The following is an 8,618-nucleotide window of genomic DNA, read 5'->3' as shown; positions in this document are numbered from 1 at the left end:
CGACTCTCTTCTCTGTATACATCAATGATGTTGCTCTTGCTGCTGGTGATTCTCAGATCCACCTCTACGCAGCCGACACCATTCTGTATACTTCTGGCCCCTCTTTGGACACTGTGCTAACAAACCTCCAAACGAGCTTCAATGCCATACAACTCTCCTTCCATGGCCTCCAACTGCTTTTAAATGCTAGTAAAACCAAATGCATGCTCTTCAACCGATCGCTGCCCGCACCTGCCCGCCTGTCCAGCATCACTACTCTGGACGGTTCTGACTTAAAATATGTGGACAACTACAAATACCTAGGTGTCTGGTTAGACTGTAAACTCTCCTTCCAGACTCACATTAAGCATCTCCAATCCAAAATTAAATCTAGAATTGGCTTCCTATTTCGCAACAAAGCATCCTTCACTCATGCTGCCAAACATACCTCGTAAAACTGACCATCCTGCCGATCCTCGACTTCGGCGATGTCATTTACAAAATAGCCCCCAACATTCTACTCAACAAATTGGATGCAGTCTATCACAGTGCCATCCGTTTTGTCACCAAAGCCCCATATACTACCCACCACTGCAACCTGTACGCTCTCGTTGGCTGGCCCTCGCTTCATACTCGTCGCCAAACCCACTGGCTTCAGGTCATCTACAAGTCTTTGCTAGGTAAAGCCCCGCCTTATCTCAGCTCACTGGTCACCATAGCAGCACCCACCCGTAGCACGCGCTCCAGCAGGTATATCTCACTGGTCACCCCCAAAGCCAATTCCTCCTTTGGCCGCCTTTCCTTCCAGTTCTCTGCTGCCAATGACTGGAACGAACTGCAAAAATCTCTGAAGCTGGAAACTCTTACCTCCCTCACTAACTTTAAGCATCAGCTGTCAGAGCAGCTCACAGATCGCTGTATCTGTACATAGCCCATCTGTACATAGCCCATCCAACTACCTCATCCCCATACTGTATTTATTTATCTGGCTCCTTTGCACCCCAGTATCTCTACTTGCACATTCATCTTCTGCACATCTATCACCCCAGTGTTAATGCTAAATTGTAATTACTTCGCCACCATGGCCTATTTATTGCCTTAACTCCCTTATCTTACCTCATTTGCACTCACTGTATATAGACTTTCTTCAACTGTATTATTGACTGTATGTTTTGTTTATTCCATGTGTAACTCTGTGTTGTTGTATGTGTCGCACTGCTTTGCTTTATTATTGGCCAGGTCGCAGTTGTAAATGAGAACTTGTTCTCAACTAGCCTACCTGGTTGAATAAAGGACTTGTTCTCAACTAGCCTACCTGGTTAAATAAAGGACTTGTTCTCAACTAGCCTACCTGGTTAAATAAAGGTTAAATATAATTTTTTTAAATTGAGCTGTTCTTGTCATAATATGGACTTGGTATTTTACCATATAGCGTTATCTGCTGTATATGTAATGGTTTTCTTAGAGAAGTGGAGGAGTCAGGCGCAGGACACAGGGAATAAATGTAAACAAAACGTGTTTACTAAAAATATCAATAAATCTTCTCATAGGAAAAAACACCTCCAACTACACCAAACAGAAAAACAATCACAGGAAATACAGAGGTTAAATAATGAACATAATTAGCGAAATGAAAAACAGGTGTACACAATAAAGACAAAACCAAACGAACAGTGAAACATCGATCGGTGGCAACTAGTAAGCCGGTGACGTCGACCGCCGAACGAACAAGGAGAGGGGCCGACTCCAGCGGGAGTCGTGACAGTACCCCCCCCCTGACGCGCGGCTCCTGCAGCGCGCCGACACCGGCCTCGGGGACGACCCGGAGGACGGGGAGCAGGGCGATCTGGACGGAAGCGGTAAAAATCCTGGATTAACGACGGGTCCAGGATGTCTTCCGCCGGTACCCAGCTTCGCTCCTCCGGGCCATACCCCTCCCACTCCACGAGGTACTGAAGGCCCCCCGCCCGACGTCTGGAGTCCATAATGGCTCGTACGGTATACGCCGGGGCCCCTCGATGTCCAGAGGGGCGGAGGAACCTCCCGTACCTCAGACTGCTGGAGCGGACCAGTCACCACCGGCCTGAGGAGAGACACATGGAACGAGGGGTTAATATGATAATCAGGGGGAAGTTGTAACCTATAACAAACCTCGTTCAATCTCCTCAGGACTTTAAATGGCCCCACAAACCGCGGACCCAGCTTCCGGCAGGGCAGGTGAAGGGGCAGGTTTCGGGTCGAGAGCCAGACCCGATCCCCCGGTGCATAAACCGGGGCCTCACTGCGGTGGCTGTCGGCACTCGCCTTTTGCCGCCTGATGGCTCGTTGAAGACGTACATGGGCAGCGTTCCATGTCTCCTCCGAGTGCCGAAACCATTCATCCACCGCAGGAGCCTCGATCTGGCTCTGATGCCATGTTGCCAGGACCGGCTGATACCCTAGCACACACTGAAAAGGGGTAAGGTTAGTGGAAGAGTGGCGTAGGGAATTTTGGGCCATCTCCGCCCACTCTCCCGGCCGGTCCTGGCAATAGGACCGCAGAAACCTACCCACCTCTTGGTTGACTCTTTCCACCTGCCCATTACTCTCGGGGTGGAACCCTGAGGTAAGACTGACCGAGACCCCCAGGCGTTCCATAAACACCCTCCAGACTCTAGATGTAAATTGAGGACCCCGATCAGAGACTATATCCTCAGGCACCCCGTAGTGCCGGAATACATGGGTGAACAGGGCCTCCGCAGTCTGTAGGGCCGTAGGGAGACCGGGCAAAGGAAGGAGACGGCAGGACTTAGAAAACCGATCCACAACGACCAGGATCGTGGTGTTACCCCGTGACGGGGGAAGATCCGTCACGAAATCCACCGATAGGTGTAACCACGGTCGTTGCGGAACGGGAAGGGGTTGTAATTTCCCTCTGGGCAGATGTCTAGGTGCCTTGCACTGGGCGCACACCGAGCAGGAGGAAACATAAACCCTCACGTCCTTGGCTAACGTGGGCCACCAGTACTTCCCGTAAGGCAGCGCACCGTCCGACCTATACCAGGATGACCAGAGGAGGGTGATGTGTGGGCCCAACAGATCAAACGATCGCGAACATCAAACGGCACGTACACGCGCCCAACGGGACACTGGGAGGGAGTGGGTTCTGCACGTGACGCCCGTTCGATGTCCACGTCCACCTCCCATACCACCGGTGCCACCAGGCATGAGGCTGGAATTATGGGAGTGGGCTCTGTGGACCGCTCCTCTGTATCATACAGCCGGGACAGTGCGTCTGCCTTGACGTTCTGGGAACCTGGTTTATAGGAAAGAGTGAAAACAAAGCGTGTGAAAAACATAGCCCACCTAGCCTGGCGAGGGTTCAGTCTCCTCACTGCCCGAATGTACTCCAGATTTCGGTGGTCAGTCCAAATGAGGAAAGGGTGTCTAGCCCCCTCAAGCCAATGTCTCCACGCTTTCAGAGCCCCGACAACAGCTAACAACTCCCTATCCCCACATCATACTTTCGCTCCGCCGGGCTGAGCTTCTTCAAAAGAAAGCACAGGGGCGGAGTTTTTGGTGGTTTACCCGAGCGCTGAGATAGCACAGCCCCTATTCCAGCCTCGGATGCATCCACCTCAACTATGAACGCTAAGGAGTTCACAATTCAACAAGGAACACCTGTTAATTGAAATGCATTCCAGGTGACTACCTCATGAAGCTGGTTGAGAGAATGCCAAGAGTGTGCAAAGCTGTCATCAAGGTAAAGGGTGGGTACTTTGAAGAATCTCAAATATAAAATATATTTTGATTTGTTGAACACTTTTTTGGTTACTACATGATTCCATATGTGTTATTTCATAGTTTTGATGTCTTCACTATTATTCTACAATGTAGAAAATAGTAAAAAAATTAAGAAAAACCCTGGAATGAGCAGGTGTCCAAACTTTTGACTGGTTCTGCATTTGTCAGGGTTGGGGTCAATTTGAATTGAAGGAAATCAATTCAGGATATAAACTGAAATTCCAATTAAAGAATAAAAAAAAATTGCATCTATTTTTAATGACATCTCAAACTCATAATTAGAAGCTATTTGTAGATTAAAAAAAATATATATATCATTTTCTGAATTTATTTAACTAGGCAAGTCAGTTAAGAACAAATTCTTACTTTCAATTAGGGCCTACCGAAAGGCCTCCTGAGGGGACGGGGGATTAAAAATAAATAAAATAAGAATATAGGACAGAACATACATCACGACAAGAGAGACAACACTACATAGAGAGAGACCGAAGATGACAACAAGGTAGCTGCACAACAACATGGTACAAACATTATCGGGCTCAGACAACAGCACAAAGGGCAAGAAGGTAGAGACAACAATACATCACGCAAAGCAGCCACAACTGTCAGTAAGAGTGTCCATGAATTGAGTCTTTGAATGAAGAGATGGAGATAAAACTGTCCAGTTTTGAATGTTTGTTGCAGCTCGTTCCAGTCGCTAGCTGCAGCGAACTGAATAGAGGAGAGACCCAGGCATGTGTGTGTTTTGGGGACCTTTAACAGAATGTGACTGGCAGAATGGTTGTTGTATGTGGAGGATGAGGGCTGCAGTAGATATCTCAGATAGGGGGAGTGAACGGGTGTTGTATGTGGAGGATGAGGGCTGCAGTAGATATCTCAGATAGGGGGAGTGAACGGGTGTTGTATGTGGAGGATGAGGGCTGCAGTAGATATCTCAGATAGGGGGGAGTGAACGGGTGTTGTATGTGGAGGATGAGGGCTGCAGTAGATATCTCAGATAGGGGAGTGAACGGGTGTTGTATGTGGAGGATGAGGGCTGCAGTAGATATCTCAGATAGGGGGGAGTGAGGCCTAAGAGGGTTTTATAAATAAGCATCAACCAGTGGGTCTTGCGACGGGGAATACAGAGATGACCAGTTTACAGAGGAGTATAGAGTGCAGTGATGTGTCCTATAAGGAGCATTGGTGGCAAAAACCTGATGGCCGAATGGTAAAGAACATCTAGCCGCTATAGAGCACCCTTATATTCAGATCACTTCCTGGCCGGCAGGTAGCCTAGAGGTTGGGCTAGTAACCGAAAGGTTGCTGGTTCAAATCCCCAAGACATTTAAACCTAATTGCTCCTGTAAATCGCTTTGGAGAAGAATGTCTGCGAAATGACTAAAACAATTAATAAGAAATAGCTAGCAGTTTGAATGATATAGGGCTTCCACCATTTTAAAGTAGTCAAATGGGCGGAGATTCCTATGGGTTGTAGCCTCAATGACGCTGCCCATGCTGTCACAGAAGCTATAATGGAAAAGGTATAAAGATGAGTCCTCTAGCTATCTCTATGGTTTGGAACCCACCACCTCACGCTCAACTAACACACCACGCCCCCCCGAATACCCCCACCACCCCCCCCAGAGCCAGAGCCCTCCACCGCTGCCCTGGGTTTAACTAACACCACCATGCCCTGACGCAGAGCCAGAGCCCTCCACCGCTGCCCTGGGTTTAACTAACACCACCATGCCCTGACGCAGAGCCAGAGCAGAGAACTAGTAGACCACCTAGTACTACACAGCTGACTGAAATGATCAACGCTTGGGATCCTGAGTCGAAGACTGGGCCTTGTAGTTCACCTTCATGTCCAGCAGGGGCAGTAGAATTCCACTGAGTGATGAGATGGAGGTAAATCCTATGGTTGGAGAGAAACTGGTCTATCTATATCATATCGGGTTTCAGACACAGATGAAGTCTAGTCTAGACTAACTACTATGTTCATTGGAGATTCTCCATTTCATTTGGAGATTCTCCATTTCGCCTCCCGTGTGGCTCAGTTGGTAGAGCATGGTGTTTGCAACGCCAGGGTTGTGGGTTCAATTCCCACGGGGGGCCAGTACGAAAAGAAGAAAAAATGTACCGAAATGAAATATATGTATTCACTACTGTAAGTCGCTCTGGATGAGAGCGTCGGCTAAAATGTCAATTTGTTTTTCTTTTAGGTTCAGGACAAGGCAATAATCTGGATCCGGCAAACTGGTACCTAGAATCAGTTCTTAACAACACGTCTGACACACACACTGGATCAGAAGAAGAAGACAGTTTATTGTAGCAGGTTACTGTTTAAAACATGGATGAGTCTGGAAGGAAAATGACCTCATTAGGCAGGGGAGGAAGTCACACCTCTCAGAACACACACTAGGAAGAACACTTTAATAAAGAAACATCAGCTTGTTAATTACACACACACACACACACACACACACACACACACACACACAATTACAACCTCCCTCATACACACAGAAACACACACACACACACATATATATAATAACATGCCTCCTCGTACACACACTGGAGGAAGAACTGGCAGAAACACACTCAAGCCCCCGCTTGGCTCCTTCTGTGTTTCTAGTTTCTACTTCCTCCTCCAGGCTCCCCTGTTCATTCAGTGGGATTGAATCAGAGAGGGTGAAACTGGCTCTGCAGAGGGCTCAACCAGGAAGGGAGAGAGATAGGAGGGTCCTCCATGGCCGTGAACTATGTGTGGTTTAGAAGTTTCTAGTTCAGTCTGTTAAAAGTTCTGTCAATCTGCTGGACTTGACTAACTAATCATTGATTAATAGTTTGGTCAGTCTGGCTGACTGACTGATCAATCAGTTATGAGTCATTAGAAACTCCTCTCATCCAATCACGTTCCACCAGAGTTCAGGTAGTGGTGAGCGTCCACCAATCATAGCAGCTGGGCGGTAGTTTCCACGGAGCCGCACAGCGCCTCTCGGCAGCGGGCCACTTCCTGCGGTGCATTCGGGCACTCACGTGTCACATCTTGACCCAGTCACTTCCTGGGGCGGGGCCTTTGTGGAACAGGTAGATTGGCCTCTGGAATCCTGGAGGACACACACACACACACAGTTAACACACACACACACACACACACACACACACACACACACACACACACACACTGTTAAAACACACACTGTTAACACACACACACACACACAGTTAACACACACACACACACACACAGTTAACACACACACACACACACAGTTAACACACACACATACACTGTTAGCACACTGTTAGCACACACACACATGTTAGCACACACACACACACACACACACACACACACTGCACTGTTAGCACACATACACTGTTAGCACACACACACACACACACACACAGTTAACACACACACACACACTGTTAGCACACACACACACTGTTAGCACACTGTTAGCACACACACACTGTTAGCACACACACACTGTTAGCACACACACACACACATGTTAGCACACACACACACTGTTAGCACACACACACACTGTTAGCATACACACACTGTTAGCACACTGTTAGCACACACAAACTGTTAGCACACATACAGCTGTTAGCACACTGTTAGCACACACATACACTGTTAGCACACACATACTGTTAGCACACACATACTGTTAGCACACACATACTGTTAGCACACTGTTAGCACACACACACTGTTAGCACACACACACTGTTAGCACACACATACTGTTAGCACACACATACTGTTAGCACACACACACTGTTAGCACACACACACTGTTAGCACACACACACTGTTAAGCACACACACACTGTTAGCACACACATACTGTTAGCACACACATACTGTTAGCACACTGTTAGCACACACACACTGTTAGCATACACACACTGTTAGCACACACACACTGTTAGCACACTGTTACACACACAAACTGTTAGCACACACACACTGTTAGCACACTGTAGCACACACATCACTGTTAGCACACACAACTGTTAGCACACACACTGTTAGCACACTGTTAGCACACACACACACTGTTAGCACACACACATGTTAGCACACTGTTAGCACACACACACTGTTAGCATACACACACTGTTAGCATACACACACTGTTAGCACACTGTTAGCACACACACAACTGTTAGCACACACACACTGTTAGCACACTGTTAGCACACACATACACTGTTAGCACACACATACTGTTAGCACACACATACTGTTAGCACACTGTTAGCACACACACACTGTTAGCACACACTCACTGTTAGCACACACATACTGTTAGCACACACACACTGTTAGCACACACACTGTTAGCACACACACTGTTAGCACACACATACTGTTAGCACACACATACTGTTAGCACACTGTTACCACACACACACTGTTAGCACACACACACTGTTAGCACACTGTTAGCACACTGTTAGCACACACACACCTGTTAGCACACTGTTAATAAACACAGTGTTACCCTGAATCAGTCAGCAGTCTGTAACAGGTGAAGCCCACAGTAGAGGTGAGGTAACAACAGAAGTTGTCAGGTCTCAGTCTGATATCGCAGTAGTTCCTGTACGCCGTCTCCTAGGAAACACATGTTGATGTCATACACTGTAGACGTTTCAAACACCTTTCTGTGCTAACAGTGTACTAACAGTGTGTGTGTGCTAACAGTGTGTGTGTGCTAACAGTGTGTGTGTGCTAACAGTGTGCTAACAGTGTGTGTGTGCTAAGTGTGTGTGTGCTAACAGTGTGCTAACAGTGTGTGTGTGCTAACAGTGTGCTAACAGTGTGTGTGTGCTAACAGTGTGCTAACAGT

General features: G+C 47.6%; 1 pseudogene; it reads right to left on the bottom strand.

Moving 5' to 3' along the window:
- Positions 1-6,761: 6,761 nt before the first annotated feature.
- LOC123743861 (7SK snRNA methylphosphate capping enzyme-like) overlaps positions 6,762-8,618 on the bottom strand; it is a 19,775-nt pseudogene continuing 17,918 nt past the window's right edge.

This window comes from Salmo salar, chromosome ssa07, assembly GCF_905237065.1.
Source record: "Salmo salar chromosome ssa07, Ssal_v3.1, whole genome shotgun sequence".
Lineage (NCBI taxonomy): Eukaryota > Metazoa > Chordata > Actinopteri > Salmoniformes > Salmonidae > Salmo > Salmo salar.
This window is presented reverse-complemented; position numbering and strand designations above follow the sequence as displayed.